Source organism: Synchiropus splendidus, chromosome 18 (assembly GCF_027744825.2).
Source record: "Synchiropus splendidus isolate RoL2022-P1 chromosome 18, RoL_Sspl_1.0, whole genome shotgun sequence".
Classification (NCBI taxonomy): domain Eukaryota; kingdom Metazoa; phylum Chordata; class Actinopteri; order Syngnathiformes; family Callionymidae; genus Synchiropus; species Synchiropus splendidus.
In genome coordinates this window covers 3839086-3859806 of record NC_071351.1, presented here as the reverse complement: position 1 = coordinate 3859806, position 20721 = coordinate 3839086, and the positions used below count along the sequence as shown (strand labels likewise).

The window sequence follows — 20721 nt, the reverse complement described above, 5'->3', positions numbered from 1 at the left end:
AACACACACGTCTCCAGAGTTCCCGCCAAGACATGTCGCGGCTCTGAGACGCGGAACACACAAACCATGCCCAGAGCAGGACGTAGAGCTTGAAAGTTTACCCAGGTTACCCAGCACTGTATCACTCCCACCGTCTTGCGGGAATTGAAGTTGAGGCTGAATGTGCTGCCCTCAGGACCACACTCAGCTACGTCAGAAGTTGATGGAGGAAATGACTACACTTGTAAAAGTCAACTTGGATTGAGTTCCAGTCGTGATTCGGACGGCTGGTCGGAGAGAAGTCTATTAACGCTACGTCACATTGGTGCTGTGGGACGATGAACTGGACCAAGGTCTGTTTCTGGTGCTTTATAAAAATTTCCATTAGGGCAACGTATTGTTTTTCCTGATGAGGCCGGCCATCTTGGAAATCGAAGAACCCGGCATGAGTTTATTTCGCCGCTGAGGAGTCGACAGACTATTTTGGGAGGCGAGTAAGCACAAAAGGAATTTGCTCTGCGAGGCGGGCGCGCTGACCAGTCAGGACACACCGCTGTCCATCCTGCTTCACTGCTGTCTCTTTTCCCATTTCAATATTTGAGTGCTTGGCACCGCTGCCCCCTGTCCATTCTTGGGATTGAAGCGGCACATGGCATCCTGGCTCACCCCTCTTTAAGTATTCATTTGTGTAATCCCCAGCGCTGCCTCCCTCTTCTCTTTGTTCCCGCCTGCTCTCCTATTCTCTTCCCTCCGCTCTCTGTCCTCCAGTGGCCAGGGAGAATGATTATGGGAAGCAGGACTGAGATCCATCAATATGTCACTGGCTTGTTCCCCAAGTCCCCCTCCGAGCCGCCCTCCCCCCGCCGGCCCTCAGCGTAGCGGTACATTAGCATGGCGGCGAAAGGCGGCCAGACAAGACGCACGGCTTTGAGCAGGGGCGTAATTGGAACCAGCCTTGATTTAACGCGGGTCTTGCTGGACGTCGTCCGGCTTGTGCTGTGTCGGCTGAAACGGAGACATCACGCACACGTCCCGGAGACCTGCATTTGTGTGTGAGACTGTCACATGACCTTCCCATTCAGGCGGTTGCATGTGTGTGTGGAACAAAAGGACGAGTCAATGCTGGTCCTTGCCTCTCTTCTCTTCGGTCGCATCCCCCCTTTATCTCTGCTTCAGAGTAAGGATCTCACTCTCGTTCCTCTGCTGCAGGAGGGGCGTCAAGAAAACTCCTCATGTTAGTGATCCACCAGAGATCTCAACGAAGTGTCATCTGTTCTATATCTAGTCTGCCTTTCTGGCTCCCACTGACTTCTGCAGAAATGGAAGACCAAAGACCTCACAGTGATCCATGGAAGGCCAGTTTGCCTGGCCAGTTCAGGATGATCCGAGCTGGACCCTGTACTTTGCATCTCAGACACCTAAAGACTTCAACCAAAGAGATATTTATGGACAAAGACCTCGGAGGGAACCCAGTCCAAATCTACTTTGCCAGTGTCAGCGGTTTTTCATGTCAACGAGTTTCGGGGACATCCATGCAGCCACAGAGCTCTGCCTCATCCATCCATCTTCAGAGAGCCTCTGAATCCTCCCTCCCAGACAGGCCTCACACCTGTTATGAATTATCAGAGGATCCAGCTGATCCTCTTCAAGATAGCGGCTGCACCTGGTCAGTTCAGAGTGGCAGCTCATTTCCCTATATTGACGACAAACCTCAGAGCAACGGTGCTGTGTGTCGGATGAAGAGTAAATATGGTGATGAAAGCATGTGGCACAGCGGTGTAGCCTGACCAACCAGGAAGGAAGTCTGTCGACTGTTGACCCCACGGATTCAGCAACGAAGCTGTGCAGCTCAGAGAGACAGAACTGGAGTCGCCTCGAGTGCTTGAGCCCATTTGCTCCTCAATAATGTGATGAATGGTTGAAAGACAGCACATTCCAAGTCAGTGAAGCGACTTGCACCCGTCCTGACTGAGCGTTCCACATCCCTGTGGAAGAGGCTGCCCTCACTTGAAGCCTGGAGACAGTTTTGTCCACATTATACGAGACATGATTATATTTAGATATGAATCGATCGCAGGCTGATACATTACACCGCGTCTGTCTGCAGCCAATAATTCAGTCAGCGGCACAGAGAGCGGCCAAATCCTGCTGACCGTAAATCATATAGCGGTCAGAAAGGAGCAAGGACAAGAACAGGCTCGTGAGTTTCATTTTAAAATAAGATGAAAGGATAAAATGCTGGGAGAACGCATGCTTTCGGGTTTCTTCTGTGATGCTGAGTGACTCTTCGGTTGTTGAGTTGCTCAGAACAAGACAACCGTAATGGCTTGAACCTCATGTGGACACCTTTCCATTTCTTCAAGCAAGGAACACCTTCTTCAACTCCACCTCTCAAAACCACGCATCAGTCATGGTGTCCTCCCCGCCTGCACATTCCTCTTCGCCTCTCACGATCTCCGCTTGTTGCTCTGAATGACTGGCTCTAATTCCACTTCCTCGTCTTCTCTCACTCACACATTCAGTTTCGCTTGTCATTCCTCTCCTCTCCAGCGCAGGCATCCACCTCTCCTGAAATCACTTCATCATCAGCAAACATCGTGGTCCCTGGAGAATCTGAGAGGACTGTCCACTAAGAGGACGTTTGTGATTCACCTGCAGGACTGAACCTGTACGGACGCTGCAGCTCGACAGTTGACCTCTGGGAGCGTTGCCTTCCTCTGGCGACTCACCACGGACACACATTGGCAGCCAGCGGCTCCACAGTTTGTTCGGGAGGAGTGTCGTCACTGTCCTAACATCCCTGGTGAATTAGGATGGTGGCCAACTCCACAGTCCAAATGTTTTCATTAGCCTGAAAACCTCTCCGCTGATGGCATATAACTCAAAGGGGCATAATTCAAAGCAAAAAGAAAAAGCAGGGTTACTTACTGCATCCAATCCCGCGGCTCCTCTGACAGAGAGCTCTTCAAACGTACGGACGGGACATCACAGAGCTGGTGCAGTTATGGAGGTGCAGTCCGACACAACAACCTTGGGTTTGTCTGCTGGCCAAGGCAGATCAGGTGGTGGACGGACTCTTGAGCTCAACACAATGGACCAGGCCCACACGCGCCGCTGTAGCAACAAAGTGTCTTGAAAGTCATGGGAGTGAGTTTGCCCGCCAAAACGGACTCTCAGGACGCTTTGTGTCCAATCTTCTCCACACGCGACTCATTTCTAATCTTTCTCCATCTGAGTCACTCCCAACATCAGCATCTTCACCTCTGACAGCGGGAATATGCTGAGTTGCATTTGAATAGATTGTAATTCGGTTGCACCGTGTCCAGGAGACGTGTCACTATTTCTGAAGGCTCCACAGTCTGAAGACGGAGCAGCCATATTGGAACGGACTCCTGTCTCTTTATTAAGACCATCTAAAAATACAGGGGAAATTCCGACAATGGACAGTGACTCATCAAAGGAGCCGTGGAGGAGACAACGGGAAGAGTCGCCTCGGAGGGAAAGCTCCAGCTGTTAATGGACTTTTAATTGTTCCTGAACCAAATCACTCAAACACAAGTTTATTTATTCATCGTAAAAGAAACTTTTGTGCTTTAATAATGGATCATTAGTTAAGGAGGCTGTAAACAAGAGCAGCGCGACCAGCAGCCGAGGGATAAAATATTGTCCTCAAACAAAGTGAAAAAGAAATAATAACTGTGTGGATCCGTGTGTGAGGAGACACTGCGGGAGTTAATGTTTTCTCACATTAAAGCATCAGGTCTGTGATGTGCTGCATGAAATGGGTGTTGCAGACCAAAAGCCTTCCCCAGACTCCCTGGGAGGCCAGTCCTTGGAGGAGCGGAGGCTAAACCTCTTGACTCTGAGCAGGGCCTGCCAGAGGGAGCCGTTCACCTGGTGTCGCCAGCGTCCCCCTGACAGCGCCTCTGCCTCACCTCTGCGTGGTGTCCGCCCCGTCCCTCCCACTCTCCCACCCTTCCACTGTTAGCCCCCCAACTGCAGGCGGGGGGCTATTTTTTGCCATGCTTCACTAAATATGGCCGTGCTTCTGGTCTGCTCCGGCGGAGCGTCCCTGGGTCTTACCTTGGTATAAAAACCCTACGACGGCAGGAGTTAGCTCTGACCGCTGACCCTCCTGCTTCGCCTCCGCCGTCCCTTTTTCCTCACTGTTCAGAAACGACTCAGTCAGGAGCTGGTCATCATTTTTGCGGCTCTGGAAAGGAGAAGAGTCTGAGGGGCTGACAGGAAGGTAGAGGCCAGTGTGAGTCCCTCTTCCGTCCTGCAGCTGCAGCTCTACCTTTCTACCCTCCTTTTTCCTTTACTTTCATTCCCCCGCTTAATCTACATTACTTACCCGCTGTCTCTCCACAGCCCCTCATTTATGCTTCCCAGCCCTCCCCTCCTCCCGCGCCTCCTCCCCCCTCTCCCCCATCCATCCCTCGTCCGGATTTGTCCTTCAGCTCCGTCAGCAACTCCTCTCTCGCTCCTTCCCCGGTCGTCCGATCAGCTGTCTTTCAATCCAAGTTTGCCCGTAGTGGGGAGGTCCGTGTGACACCACATGACTTCACATGAATCATTTTTCTTCTACTCTGACTACCTCCAACCTCATCAGATTCATTTTTAAAAACTCCACCTGCAGTCTCCCGCTCAGCCCTCTCTTACCTGCACCAGGCAAGACGAGTCCCATGACCTTTTTTTTCCCCCCTCTCCTCTGCCTTTACTCCTCCTACTCCTCTCCGCATCCTTAAACTCTCCATCGCTGATTCAGCTCTCAGGGAGACTCCGCCTGCAGCCACTGCTTCACTCTGCACGGGCCAGCCGCCCTCTCTGGACCGCCTCCACCACGGTAGGTCTCTCAATATCTTCTCCTGGTGACTGACTTTGCTGCTGAATGTAGTTTCTCGCCGCTGGTTTCACACTCGGTTCAAAAATGTATCTGTGATTTTGATGCTGGATTAGCTGTGTAGCTTTTTAGCTGATGATGCACATTTCGGGATTTCTGTCCACAATAGCTCAGGGTTCAAAGGTCAAACAGCAGTTTTCGCTCACGATAATCAGCAGGGAATTCAGTGGAACATGTGCTTCTCTACTCTAACTGTGGTTCCCTGTCAATGAAGAAACTAACTTTGCATGAGGTGTGTGAGGCTGGATTCGTCTTCCATTGTGGATGGAAAGGAAGTGAGGACTGAACTATAGCTTTCCATTTAGTAACAAAGACACTTCATGAATTCGTTCAAGTACAAGGCATGATAAACTATCCACAACATTTCAGATTGCTGTGGATGAAGTGAATTTGCTTTTGCTTTTCTCACACTGTGTCCTCCGCTGTGCTTCCACGTGTCAACCGTGACACATGGATTTTTTTTTGATGTACAAAATAGGCAATATAAACAGGTTTTAAATTGATTTGTTGCAGACATTAGCCTTCATTTAGAGGCTTAATCTTGCTTGTCTGTGTTCATTAAGAGCAGCAGACGGATGGCGGTGTCGCCCCACACATCATCACCATGAGAGAGAGGATTCACATTATCCCAGCTCCGGGGCTGCAGAGCCACCGAGGTGCTTCACTGAATCCTCCAACTCCAATCTCCGATAGCTGCTAATGTTCCAGTCCGGCCTTGACTCAATTTATAAAAGAGATGTTTGCCTCTCAGGAGAGAGGAGGAGAGGCGCGTCTAAAAGTGTCCCGCACATGCTCCTGTCTCTCTGGCGCTCTCACTCCACACCGCTAATTTTATCCAGTTAGGAGATGCCAGCAGCGGTCAGCTGTTCGTCAAGTGTCCAGAGGCTTGACAGGCTGGTGGAGGGAGGTGTCGGGTGTCCCTGGGCCCGGACCCAGCCAGCCCAGCCCAGTATAGCTGTGGGGCAGCTGCTTGACAGGAATATCTCTCGCTCTTACCTGAGCTCGGCTTGACGGCCTCCAGTGTGAGAAGTGCAGAGGAGAAAAAATCTAATCTGCTGTGGTTGGATCCGTATGTTCAACACTGAGCGACTGTCTGATCTCCAAACTGAGCACCACTTATCGATTATCAGATGAACAGATGAGTTTGGTTTTCAGGCTTGTGGTAATGCAGTGTGTTGGCAAGCTGGTCTCATCTCAGCAGTTCAACTGGCTTGAAGGCTGAGCAGATGATGGCAGGTTTGGGGCCTACTTTTAAGAACAAAGGGGTTCTCCAAACTGTTTCAACTCTAGAAGGATCTGGGTGATGAGTCACACTGTGAGGAGTCCAGGCCGCATCAGTGAGCAGCTGCGTGGTTTCTCTCCACGGACTGTGGACAAACGTCATGTTTGCTGTAGTTATTTGAAGTGAGAGTAAACAGGAGTTGGAGAGGTGGAGATGCGAGTTGGAGAGAAGATGAGTGAAGCTCAGCACAGTGGACTCAGGTGGTTTAGATGTGAGAAGAGGAGATACAGTGTTGGTAATGGAGAGGACATGAGGATCTCTGTGTGTGAGGTGTCCCTGAAATCCCACTTCCTCTCCACTCTGTGACGCTGTGGCCCGAGGCAGGCCAGGCACCTTCAGCCACGAAGACTCACAGGTGTTGGACTCACTCAGTCCATGAGTTTGACCCACATGCTGCATTCATGTGAGATAGAGCCAACCCACTGTCGATGTAGGACAAAGCTCAGAACCCATCAGTGGCTGCCCCATCTGAAGTCAGACCCGCTTCACAGCTGAGTCAGACTCTGGATCACTGAGTTTTGCTGACTGTGACTCACAAGGATCCCATCTTAGTAGCCCAACTCATGAGAACACAGCTTCGTCCTTCATAAAAGGATTGTTTCTGATCCATGTTCTGCACCGAGGAGTCTTCAACCTGTCAAACTTTCTAACCACTGACCCGTCCTTGTGTCACCGGCACATATTGACCCAGAATCTTTTCCATCTTTCTGCTTCAGGAGAAAGTGAACCAGCAACAAACTAGCTTCATCATGCGGTTGCTCACTTTTTCAACTTCACCCTGAGGACTGTGCTCCCAGAATATTGTGAGGAAATCCGGTTAATGTGTCTGAGTTTTGAGCAAGGCTGAGGGGTTCCCTGCTTCATCAGCTGGTGTTTTACAAAACCTCCATCGCCGAAAGAGAGAAGGTGGGATGAGAACGGGAGGCAGAGAGAGATTTATGGGAGAGACTCTTAGTTCAATTACCAGGTGGGCAGGGTGATGAGCGCACCCCTGTGGCAGTGGGGGCAGGAGGGCGTGTTCTCGCCGTGGACGCACGTGTCTGAAGAAAGGGACCCGTCGCTGGGGTCGAATTACACACCATTAAAGACGCAATAAACCAGCTCGGGAAAAGAGCAACACAAACAGGTGACATGTTCACGAGACGGAGCAGCTACGTTACTGTCCCTTTCCGTACACAAACTGGAGGACCAGAAGTGATGGCAGTAATATTGCGCTGTGTCAGCACTTGCTCTGACATTTATTGGCTGCATTTCCAGTCAAGGTGAAAGGTTTGACAGCTAAAGACAAGTGGAGCTTTGCTTGCTGCGGGGGGGATTTGTTTTTGTCTTGCTAGAACCGACTCATGAGATGAGACACAAACCTGACATCTTTGTTGACCTATGGTGAGAGCAGGGTTCGGTGACTGACATCATCCCTCTGCAAAACTAAAGTCACCTGATGAAGGTCAAGGGTCAGGTTGGCTTGTTCACGTTGGCAGTGCTGTCTCTGTCACACGCTCAGGGAGTCGGAAAATAATTCCCTTTTCCTGTTTTCTCCAAACTCCAGTTTGTCTTTGCTGATATCTTTTCCTTTTCCTTTCTTATTTGTCCTTGTAAATTTAACCCTTCGGCTTCCGGCGCAACCAAATGGCAGACACTTTTCCGACCTTTGAACTCAGTAAGGTCAGACCCAAACCATTTGGTTGATGCGTGTGATATTGAAAATATTCATGCAAATAGAAGTGTGTGCAGCAATTCTGAAAAGAGTAAACATTAAAGCAAGTCCAAAGTGACACTACCTGTCGTGTTTTACAGTGTGATGTGTGTATGTTCTCTCATGCCTGTGGAGCCCTTCATTTGCATGAGAGAAGTGGGACGTGAATTGTCTCACTGCTGTTCAACAGAGCAGCACCGACTCTCCTGTGTCAGGTGTCACTCCGGGTCTCAGGAATGTCTGTGTTGGGGAAGTGTGAGGACAGCAGCGGCAGGTCTGTGATCTAAAGGCAGCCAGAACCGGGCATCCAAGCCTCCCCCTGCCTTCATTAGGTGCCTGACGTGAACAACGCTGCTATTCATTAAAGCGCAACTCAGCCTTTGTGCATTTGCCTATAAATTGGTATTGATCCCTGCGAGGGAGCGTGTGTGTGTGTGGTTCTGCTGAAGGGAGGGGCAGAGGGTCTCGGGTGAATGGGGTCCACTCATGCAACGAAGGTTCAGATGGAGATTTAAAACACTGCACATTTATTCTTCAGACTCCTGCCATCATCATCATCATCACCACCACCTCTGTCCACTCAGCATGGGACTGAGAGAGGAGCAGTGAAGGGGAGACTGCGTAGCCTGTAGACGGGATGGCAAGTGATGAAGAGCGCGGGGGAGAAGGGGAGAGAGCAATTGCTCTCAGTGGCGGAGGAGCGGTGGGATGTGCAGCAGAGCCAAAGTTTTTAGTTGGAGAAAGAAAGTGGGGGGAGGGAGGAGTGTCATGGCGAGTGTGTCAGACTGCAGAGGGAGCACATGGCACTGACGGAAGAGAGAGTGCTTTCTCTTCTTCCACGTCTCTGCTCTCGCTTTGCTGCTTCCTCTCTTGTGGTACATCACGCCAGGGCGACGGTGTGTGGGGTGTGTGAGGGGTGCAGGGGGTCTCTGTAACATCAAGTACTCCCTCATTACACTTCATCTCGGCCCCCAACTCGAGCCCCCCATGTGAGCCAGTGAGTGAGTTGCTCAGCATCTCCTTGCGTGGTACTGTGACTGTGGCCGCTTTTTTCTTGAACTTCACCCTTTCTTTTCTTAGATCTGCTTTATTTTTATTCCTCAAAAAATCATTTTATTATTTAGTTTCATCATATATATTTTTCTGTCCTTTATAAACACTATATGTGTTCCATAGTGGTGTGTTCCAAGTTATTTGCAGTGTTTCTTTCCTGTTTACTTTTGTCTCTTTATATGTTTATCTAAATATCCTGACGTGAATACACTCTTTGTCTCCATATTTGAACGTCAGACCCTGAAGAGTTCCCGATCCACTCACAGCAGCCTCCACAACTAGTCATTTCCAGTCTCGTAGTTCTTTCTCCTCACGGGTCCAGGAGTGTGAGCCGGAGCTGGTTGTGTTGAGACGTGTGTGTGTGAGGAGGTGAGGAGGCACCAGCCAGGACGGCGACCTGCTTGGGGGACATACTTCTTTATATGCCCATATGAACACAAGCAACTATGGAATGTAAAGAAGTATGTATCCCAGGTTAGGAAAAGCACAGCTTCAGTTGGAGTCACTTTGCTCTGAGTGTGTGTTCTGCTTTGTGGGGACCAATTCTTGACGAAACTTGTGTGTGTGAGTCAGGTATTTAGCCAGCCATATTTAGTGAATATACCTCCTGATTTCAGTGGATGCTTATTTTATCTTGTTTATGCTGTGATCCAGTTGAACCTTCTGAACACAAACGTAGCTGGAGGAGGGTTCTGGGTCTCCAGTCGGGCTTATTGACACCCACATAAAAACTGCGGGTCGAAAACACACTAAGACATGTTTTGAATTGAGCTTCAAACAACTTTGACCAAGTCAGAACCCGTCGGATATCGAGCATTTGGATCGGTGGGTTCTGAGGAACTTGTCAGGAAAACTCCTCCACCACCACCGACTTGTGCTGCAGACACGGCCGAGACAAGTTTCCAGTGAATTAAATGTCTGCTAATGGACGTTAGCCGGCGGTCAGGAGGAGGAAGGAGTGGAGACTCGCACGCATTACTGGGCACAGGCGCCTGTCTGCCGTCGACGGGTCTCTCCACTTGTTGCGCGTCTTGTGAATGTCTCGTGTTTAATGTAGCGGCATCGATCACTTAAATCGCTATCAATTCACATGAATGTGTCCAGTACTCTCAGGCATTGATCCCCGTGTTTGGGAATTCACAGGAAACCTGGAAAGTTGGAATGTTTGCGGCAAAAAAGCGTCAAAGTATAAACAGGAACATTGATTCGGGGAGGCTTACTGTGTTTGTTAGCTTCAAAATACGAATTTAAACCTTTGTATTTGCCAAGATATCTGAAGCTAAAGGTCACAAAATGGCCGCCTCAATGTTTTGCTCCAGAAATTCCACCTGGATTCAACTCATCAAAGCTAGCAGGGTAAACTAACGTGTCATTCAAGCTAAGATGCATTTCAGCTCAGGAATTTAAAACCAAGAGTCTACTTTCACATCCTAGTGTAAATCTAGCTTTCATCATGCTGACACTGCTAACTAGGGCGACCGATAGATTCAATATCATGTAATTGCACTGCAGAGTTAACTCGCAATTAATAAAAAAATATTCTCAATGTAATTTAAGTGAAGATTTAATCCACGCAGGAGATTAATTTGGGATTGACCACGAGTTAAAGGCTGCTTCAGTGCAACTAAACAAGGTTAAGCATTTGAGTCTATCGACACTCCTCACACATCACAAGGGGAGAGGCTGCGAAGCGCCAAACTTCAAGTGACTTCTGAGCAGATTTAGAGGTCGGGACTTTTGGATTACAAACACGGTTTGTCTTTGGTCACAGCTTCAGTGAGGGTGACCTCAGAGCAAGGAGATTTCGCCACCTCTGCAGTCGTCCTGACTTCTGTGGTGCTTTATCGGGAGCTTCTTCGCGTCGGCTCCTGACTTTTCTGATTCTCCTGGACCTGTTGGAGCGCTGGGTGTTCGGCAGACTCCCCAGTCTTATTCCAGACTAAAAATAAAATCGGAGCAAACGTAAAGCTGGAGCCACGTGGGAGCGAGAGCGCGGTGGAGGTTGTATAACGCAGAAAGGTGGCGAGGCGGTGACAGTGACTGAGTGTCCGGCGGACGTGCCTGCGCTGTGGAGCGCTGACACATTTGGACGTCCTCTGAGAGCAGCGGCGTCGCTTCAGTCAGGGATCCAGCCCTTGTATTTTGGCCTACTTTAAAGCGGAGCGTGACCCACTTTATCCGAAGATGGGGTCACGTTCGTATGTGCCGGAGACGAGGACATGGGACTGTTCAACCATCATCTCGGTTGTTAACAGCTGCGAGGAAAACATGGCGGAGCTTATTGGAGAGCTGCTGTGGTGCTGCTGGAGATGAAAGGTGGAGCATGTGTGTGGTGGAGGGGTGGACACCAGTGGGATCTGACAGAGCAGGCAGGGAGAAGTCGGTATTGATGAGAGGCCTCGTGTGTGCGGATTGTTCTGTCACTCGCCTGTGTCAGCAGGTGGAAGCTCTCATCAGGACATTAAATATGCAACAATGCTGACTGTGGCCGAGGGGAGGGCACTGAACCGATGCCACCGCTCGCTGATCCTCGCGCCCGGCTTTGGATCCACACGCAGAAAGTGGCTGAGCGCTGCCGGGACCCGGAGTCAGGAGGCCAGCAGAGATTAGACGCCGACGCTCACGGGGCCGTGAGGTGTTGCAGCAAACATCACAATCATTCCACTGAGGAAACTGTCAGCCGCTAAATTTAACAATGTCACGGACGCCCGCCTCGCTGCAGCCGACAGCTGAGGGGCAATGTCAACGAGACGTCATGAAACACTCGCTGGTGGTGTTAGTGTTGCCATGCTGCTGGTTCATAACACACCCGTGTGCATCTGGTGCTCATGAGCCACTCACCCAGAGTGATCTGTAAACATGCCAAAAACTAAAGTCAGGTTTTCCAGCTCCAGGTTCTCCACCGCTCAATGTGTTTGTCTGAGCTTCTCAGCAGATCAGTCCTTTATCTGGTGGCTCGGTCGCCTTCTGCGTCGACCCACCTCAGCCAGAACTTGTTTCTTCCTTCCTCGTAGATTCCTACAGTAGATTCCAGAGTCTGGTTTCAGGCTTTGTGGGCTGGGGTCTTGCATTAGGAAGGTTCTGCCATGGGTTCCTGAGCTCATTTGTGGCCCATCATCTTCTCTGCTCTGAACACAGTTGCTTCAGATGAAGTGATTCTCCTGGCTTACCTGAAGATCTACTGCTCGCTCACTGGTTGCTGAAGGGGCCGTGTCTCACTGCCCTCACTGTCCTGACCGCTGGTTTGTCACCCCTCACCTGAAAGCGTTTGCTGAGTCAGATCCAAAACCAGATGCCTCACACGTGTCTCTGTCTCTGGCCCCAGTCTTGCTCTAAGCATGTGTCTATCCAGAGTGCAGCGCCAGTGCAGAGGGTGTAGTGAGGGAACAATGGAGTCTGCGAGCCACGCGGCGGCCGAGTGCTGGTGTATGTGCCGCCCTGATACAAGGACACTCACAGCCTGTTATAGCTCTTTCTGTGTTGATGTCTCTAAAGTGACTCTCTGGAGAAGCACACATCCACAATCTCCCAAAGTCATCCCTCTTCTGAGAGGTACACTTGAAGTACACACGCGGGGCCGCCGCGCTCCAAGTGAAGTCTCTTGAAAAACACATCCACCTGAAAGACATGTTTGTATTTGAATACAGAACGTGTTTTCATGGTTTTCACAACAGCAAGCTGGTCTGGTGCAATACTGACGTAGGTGGTTTGTCTCTGAGAGAGAGTTTAGGATGATAGTTGGGATAGTGGAGAACACACATTTGAATTTTGAAATGCAAAAGTCTTAGCTGGGATGATGGCCACAATTAAAACGGAAGTGTGACGCCCCAAAACTGGATCAGTGTTTTTACACGGGATGTATTTGGAGCAAATATTAGACTGATAGTTAACCGCAGTTTTATTAGACACAACGTGGTGAGAAACAAGTGCGGTAAAGAGACTTGGAGGGGCGGAAGATGCTGCAGACTGACCTGTTAGTTCCGAGAAAAATTCATGGATAAATGCGCATCCCGTGGAAACGGAGCGTCTGCTTCACACAGCCAGTTCAACTTTCGGCAGGCTGTGGAAACGTGTGCTCATCGATCACGGCAGAAAAAGTCAGGAGACAGATGGAAGCGAATCAAAGATAACGTCCTGCTGATGACAGATGAGCTGCTGAACCGCGGGAAGTCGATGACTTAATTGGCCCCGGTGTTCGATGTGAGGAAACTGAGAATCAATTACGAAAACACACAAAATAATCAGAAATCAAAGGATCATTTATCTTTGGGCCACCAAGACACACACACACGGGGCGAGCGAGGCGGCGCGAGCGAGCCGGGACGTGGATCAATGCTGAGGTCATTTGTTTCAATCAATTAAACAGACATCGGTTTGAATTAGAGTCCAACACTCCGCGGCACCAAACACACAGTCAGAGGAGCTGAGAAACTTCAGGCAGGAGTTGGTCGCGGGTCCCGCTCTTGTCATTGGTTTAAAGGCTGACATCAGAGCGAGAGTGAGGCTGGCTGACAGGGAGGAAATGAAAGCAACAAGGAGGGCGGATGCTAACAATGTTGGCATCATGAGGTCACACCTTTCATTCTGTGAGCAGAAAAGTGGGTCACTCTGGAGCCGGAGACTGCAGGCCTCCACCCAGTAGCTCATATGCTCTTTTCACTTCAGCATTTGAAAGATCATTGATTTCAGGACAGCAGAGCTGGCACCACTCAGCAGAAGGTGAACAGCAGCAGAAGACAACCACCTCGTCCTCAGTCTAGTCAATCCGTCCATGTGTTGTTCGGACTGACGAGTCAAGCTTATCTTGTCGGCTGCTCCCCTGCACTGCTCACGCTCACTCCAGTCTCACGTTGTGAGGACCGTGGTGGCGGCTGAAGCCGTCAAGTCAAGGGCCTTCTGAACGGTAGCTGTTGTCAGCCGGCGAAGTGTGTTGGAGAGCATCAGCTACAGCGAGTCAGCCGGAGATGGGCGATGATGTAAGCGCACAGATATACGGGTAGAGGGCAGCGACGGGACACGGCTAGTTAGCATTCCACCGCGCATGCTGCTCACGGCTGAGGAGACAGAAATAGTCGGAAGCAGAGGACAGAGCAGCGAAGGGAAATGATGTGCGTGTGTGGCAGGGGTCACAGCCAGCAAGAGTGGAGCTGATCTATGGGAAAGAGAGAGAAAAAGAAAGTCGGCTCGTAAAGAAAAGGAATTGCGAGGAGGAGGAGCAGCAGGCCCGGAGAGTAAATCACCCTGGGCTGTTGGGAGTTATGCCTTGTGATCTGTTGGTGCCATCGCTGTGTGCTTTGAGATAATTGCTTCCATTTTGTTGCGGCCAGACTATTAGAGTATGTGATAGTCTGGATTACCATCAGTGAGAGTGGCCCTGCGCTGCGGTGCTGCCTCAGCAGCAGGTCTGAGTGGGCAGCGTGGAGGGGGATGTGTTCTGACCCGAGGCTGTATGGGCTCCCAGTGGCCGGCCGTGCTGCCAGCATCCACGCTCTGCCTCAGAAAGGTGCTGAAAATCTCTCCCTCTTGTTGCAGATCAAGTGTCCTCCTGGAGACAGGAACCGTGGTGGACGAGTCGAGTGGCAGGAGGACTGGCGCCGCCGGTGGTTACAGTGAGTCCCCATGTGTTTCATCCACATGTCAGGGAACGTTTTGGGGTCCAAAGGTCTCGACCTTGAGAGTCAGCATGCACCGAGCAGGATCTAGTGCTGTTCATCTAGTGCCTCTCACCTGGGGAGATCCCAGCGTCTCTGTCGTGCCCAGGATCTGCCCCGGGGAAATGACCTCAGCCCAGGATAAAAAATTCTGAAAAGTGCTTCGGTCAATGCAGGTCTTCTTTGAGTCTCTTGTGGATGACGGGCCTACTCGTGACCTTGTGACCTTGTGACCTTGTTCTGGCCCAGAAGAGCCCTCTCTTGGCTCTTCTTTGGCACCAGTCTTCCATGGCAAGTGTTTCTCATGTTTCTTCTGGTCAGAACTTAAGGTCTTGTGCTTGTAGTGCCTGGCTCTTTATGAGGGAGAAGCGCTTGAGTGTGACTCAGACATGATGTGGGACTCGTCACAAGTCCTTGGTGACCGAATATACGTGACACCCAATGAACCACGGATGAGTGCACGGGTGTGAAGGCCCAGACAAGCCTTCAAACCCACTGAAGAAGCCTCTGGTGTGGTGAAGCCCCGCCCTCAGCGATTGATTCAAGACAGACTCGCATAGAACACATGCTCGGGGTCCATGTCAGGACGACTGGTCTCATGGTCTCTCCGTCCATGCTGGCTGCTGTTTACTTGTTGGTGGCTTTTCCAAATTGAGTGAAAAGGTGGAGCTCTTGCTGAAGCATCTGCAGGGAACTGCTCCACACGCGAGTCTGAGAGTTCATTAACGCAGCGGGCGTGCGTGGAGGCGCGAGCGCGGCCAGCGGCGTGGAATTAAATACATCATCTAAATAGGTATCGATCGCCGGCGGGGTGTTTCCGTTAGATTAAAAGGATAAGGAATAAACCCGCTCGGAGGATTAAATCATTGTGAGGTAAAATCAAGAGCGGCTGAAGATAAACACAGCCATAATCACAAAGTATAAGAGCCGTCGATTCCCTAATGATGTCTTGGAGATGCATTAAACAAGCCGCCGTTCAAGGGCTTCTGTGGAACCAGCCGCGGCTGAACGCTGTGTGGGCCAGTGCAGAGGCTGGTGTCGCCTGGTTCCTGGTGCCAGCGTCACAGTTGAAGAAGAAATACATGAAAAGATGTTTATCAAGGGGCATTTTTAACTTCCTTTTTGTCTCAGAATAAAAAAGTAACAAATATTAAAATAAATGTATAAATAAATAACGCAAAAATAAAAGCAAATGCATTCATTTAAAATGAATCCCCGTCTCTATCTTGCCTCTCTTCAACCATCACTTTTTGATCCTGCTGCTGCACTGTAGCGTCCCAGCGTGGGATCCACACGGCTCACACCGCTGCAGATATGACTTCAGCTTGGAGTGGAAACTAGGTTCATGTTGGGGGATTGTGTCCAGAACCAGGACATCCCGGGACTGAAGCAGCAGGTCAAGGGTCACCGGTGTCAGGAAGGTAGCACCCACATCAGAACAGACCGAACCGAGCCACGCAAGGTCAAGCGCCGTCTCTTCTCTGTCCGGTGGATGAGTTTCCTCCAGTGGGGGAGAGAGAGAGGGAGAGAGAAAGTCAGCGCAGGATAAAGGCTCCTGTTACGTTCCCGTCTCCTCCTCTGATCAACCAATCAGGCGCAGGAATAGTGCTGAGTCAGCTGTTGGGTGCTGCTCACGTCCGAATGCAGCGGGATGAAGGTGGGCGCAGGGAGGAGGCGGGTGGGGGGGGGGTGTCTGCAGTAGACTGCAGCAGCCTCAGAGCTGCTAACCTCTTGGGTTACAGTCTTGCGGTGAAAGCTCTTAAATCTTTGTCTTGATGGACTGTTTTTTTTTTTTTTTCCCCGGAGCTCATCACAATCTCCTGGATACAGGAAGACGTCCCGCTGTGATCTATGATTCGGACGCTACGCTTCTCCCTGCACTGTTAGCAGCCAGGCAATTAGCAGGAATAAATACAGTCAGCCACAGAAGATAAAGTTTACAGCCCCGGCGCAGGCCGACACTTCCATTACTCCAGCTCCGCATTAGGCTAATTGGCAGCGGGTCGGCAGCGCCGCCACCCGCCAACAGAGCAGCGGCCAGTGGTCGGTTCTCCTCACCGTGCCCCTCACTGTAGAACAAGAGGACTGGATGTGAGCTGCATGATGGAAGTTCCGCCCAGGCACCTGGCGACGGAGGCGCTGGCCCACAGGTGGGAAGGTGCAGTGAGTGAGGGCGGCAGCAGGTCACATGCCCGTGAAAATATCAGGCCCAGCCGGAGCGACCTCCGCGCCACCATCTTTAACCCTCAGCAAAAAAAAAAAAAAAAGCCTGGCCTCCTCCCCTCTCGCCGGAATAAGGACAGGAATGCAGCGCCGGCCCAGAATAGAGCAGATCAGCAAGCGGCGATGGAGGCACCTGCACACGCATACGTCTGTCTCTCCGTCCTTGTGGGGACCTCTCCAGGCCTTCACCCATTCCCCAGCCTCTCCTTCTTAACCTAACCATCCAAAACACATGGCTAACCAGGACTCGGAACCAGACTGGAACCCAGTTAGAATCAGCAAGTTATTTTGAAGTTTTCACCCTCAAATTCAGGCTAACCTGGTGGGGTCCAGCCAAATGTCCCCACAGTCATACGGTCCTCACAAGGATAGTGTTTTGTTAAGGATGGGTCCCTGCAAAGTAGGATAAACAAGCCCACACACTGATATTACAACCAAACTAGCTTCCAGCTTTCTCAGGTCACTTCCACCCTCCAGAGTGTCAATGACAGCAGATTTAACAACCATTCCGTTCTTCCATATTTTCAAGACTAAGTCAGGACATTGTTGCTATTTACTGGTCTTTTTTTTTCTTCTTTGTTTCACAGAACATAAGTTGTGAAAAGGTGCGCTCAGCTGCAGGAGTCCACCTTGAAGTACATCTGACACAGGTGTCACACACACACACACACTCACACACACACACACACACACAGACACACGTTTGTCTTCTGATCTTAGTGAGGACTGTCATTGACATACATTGACATAACCCTTTCCGTAGCTTCTCACCCTAAAGCTCACCATCTAAAACAAATGGCTGAACTTTTACCTTTACTCTGAACCAAACTAAAACCCAATAGTAATGACCCAGCTATTTTGTAGTTTTGACCCTCAAATGAGGCTTGACACAGAGACATGCTACAGCTCAGCGACTCGCGTGTCGTGTGTTTCCCGCCTCATCTGCTGAAGTGTGGTGAATGTGAGTCAAGACCAGGGAGGCTGATAGTTTCTGACAGGAGCGACGATTCTTTCACACTCTGATGGTGAGAGGGTTCACCTGCTCCTTCATTGACACTTCATTGACAGAGTTTCTTCTAAACATCCTGCAGTAGTCCTGCACCCGGGGCCTCCTCCTTCACACAGCTGCTCCTCAGCAGAGGGAGTCAGAGCAAGCGCTCGATCCTCCACCTCAGATGCTCCTGGTCCGTCGGCCTCATCTCTGACCCGCTCCTGTCCACTCACACACATGGTTCCAGACTGAAGTCACTTCAGACTCAACACGCATCATTGACTTTTCACTCTTGAAAAGTTTGAAAACAGGGCGAAACCTCCACTGCTAATTACTGGGGATGATTAGCAGAACATTTCTCTCCGCATGAATCCACATTGTCTCCACTTATCTGTTCATGAACAGGCCCTGGTGATTATGACACGCCATGTGGATCAGGAAAATGAGGCTCAGATGTTTCCACAGATTGTCAGACGGACGAGCCGGGAGAGGCAGGACAGGAGGAGGAGTCAGATGTGTGGATAGGTGGCGCCACTGAGGCGCATGGCTGGGAGCCTGGGAGGGTGAGAGGAGCGTCCGAGGGGAGGGAAAATGAATCTTTGACCAAAAAAAGGATGAAAAAAAAGCACTGAAGAATGTGTAAAGTGACTTAGAGGAAGAACATAACTGAGGTGTGATCTGAGGGAAAGTGATGCTGATGCTCCTCCCACATGTGTCGGGTGTCCTCACCACACCTGTGGTTTTTGTCTCCCCAGGTCTCCTCAGGACGGCTCTCGCTCCGGCTCCGGCCCTGCCTCTTAAATGCTTTGCTAAAGCTGGTAAAATGGAACCAAATCAACTGTTGAATGGATTTGGTCCCCTTCAACCAGCTGTAGCTGTGCATTGATCACTCCTGTCCCGGAGAGCGGCGGCGCTGTGGCACCAGGTGAGTGGTGGAGGCAGGCAGAGAAGCCGTCTCCATGTCCTGAGAGGGACGAGCAAGTGAGTCATCACAGCAAATGCCACGCCAGAGAGGCGATGCGGCTCCAAACACAGGAACGCTGCAGCGCTTTGATTCAGGGAGGTGTGTTTTACAAGCGTGAAACGTGCAGGATTATTGGAGAGTCAGTGGCTCTACACCTGAGCCGTGTTGCAGGAACCAGAGCGGGGAAGCGGAGACGGAGCAATCCATCACAAACGTACCGCGTAAATAAGCCCCTGAACGCATCAGCAGGGAGGGCTTTCTTAGAACACCTCAACTTACTGCAGGCAGCCATTTTTCATTTGGGCGCTGCAGCTGCGTGAGAGCAACATGCAGATTCACGGCGTCTCAACTGCTCAGTTCAAATAGCTGAGATGGATGGTCTCCTTCTATGGTTGATTCTTTCCGTTTATTACGTCATAAACCTGAGTCTGGAAACGGTTAAAGGCAAACTGAAGTTCAGACCAGGTTATTGGAACACGAAATTTATGATCATCTCATGGGAAGAATGAACAATAATGTCCTGGCGAGGGCGAGACGGTGGCTGTCCTGACTTCACCATCCACGCACAGCTGCTTCTGCCCACACCACAGGCGGTGAATGCACGCTGTCGATCGTCCCAGAGCGGGGAACCTGCTTCAGGAGGAAAAAGCCGAAGCTTGAAAGGAAGTGTGTCGCAGAGTTAATGTGCGGTGTGTCACAAAACTGTATTTATTTTGCTGTTCTATGAGATTTGTCAGAAAGAAATGAAATTGAAAAATGAAATAAAGTTTGGCGACACCTTGCTTGGTTGTCAAGGCAACTGATGTCCGACTCTCTTCTTCAGTTCATTGATACTTGGATGTAGATCTGGGACCCAGACCTTCTCTCCTCTCTTCCTGCTGTTCCAGAGCTGTCACTGCAAACCACCCTCGTGTCTAAGTGGAGGCCCAGTGTTCTGGCTGGTGGAACTGTCCCATCATGAGCGTTCCTCCAGGTGCTGATGTATCTGAAACATGGTGTGAGATTACAGACAGTTGGAAAACAAGACGTGTAATTATCTCCAGAGTTTGACTCGCTGCCACACTGATGCGGCTTGTTCCAGTTCATGTGTTTTTACTCACCACCTCTTCACATTAACCTCGGTTAGCCCCTGAAGGTGGTGCAGTCCTGCTGCTGCGGGGTGTCGTGGTCACGCTTATCGCCGTGGCGACAGGAAGATCACTTCGCTGCCACAATGACACGATGCTCCGGTAGCGTCGACTCAAATGTCAGTGATCACGATGGAAAAGAAGATTTTGCTCCGAGACTGAAGTTGTCTTGAGATTGTGAAGACCCAGGTGTCGCATGAGGAGTCTCCCCTGGATGAGGTGCACGGTTCCTGGCAGGGTTTTGGGAAGCGCCGTGGTCACGCTTCACCTCTGCAATGCGCACATGCCAATGAGACCATCTGATCTGACCCGGAGTACAGAGCAGCTCTCCTGCATCCCATCATGGAGGGGGTCACCATGGTTACAGTCGCTGGGTTGGACGTCAGGTGCAACCGACTCCCCAATCTGACTATAGCCAGACCGTGACCTCCAGGGTCATCACCCCAGAAGCAGAGACTTTTCTGTTACAGACAAAAACAATGTTAATAAAGTTATCCTTTATTGAAAGTTGCTCTATATTTCTCTCTTTTTTTCATTTGTTTAATGTTAACAAGGATACATTGTTATGCACAGGTGTACTTATAATCATTTTATGGATAAATTGTGATATTTATAGAGGCGTCTGAGAGTTGGGCGCTGGCTGTGTCTGACTGCTGGGTCTCTGGCTGCTGACCCAGAACCGTGCTGGGAGAGACAGAGGGACTGGTGGGTGGCTCACAGGGGTAGAAGCCGGAGTGATGAGGTCCACACTTCCCTCGGCAAATCCCAAACAGTCAGGCAAAATAGTCCCCCGCCGAGCAGAGGAGCAGCAGGCAGGAACGTTCACAGCCAGAGTTTCACTGGCAACACATGGGA

At 50.6% G+C, this 20721-nt stretch overlaps 1 long non-coding RNA gene across 1 annotated transcript; it reads left to right on the top strand.

Moving 5' to 3' along the window:
- The first annotated feature begins 4699 nt into the window (after positions 1 to 4699).
- Positions 4700 to 17434, top strand: LOC128750065 (uncharacterized). Its single transcript, XR_008413011.1, has 3 exons — positions 4700 to 4825; positions 14443 to 14519; positions 17372 to 17434. It is a non-coding gene; the product is annotated as an uncharacterized LOC128750065 (long non-coding RNA).
- The last annotated feature ends 3287 nt before the right edge of the window (positions 17435 to 20721 follow it).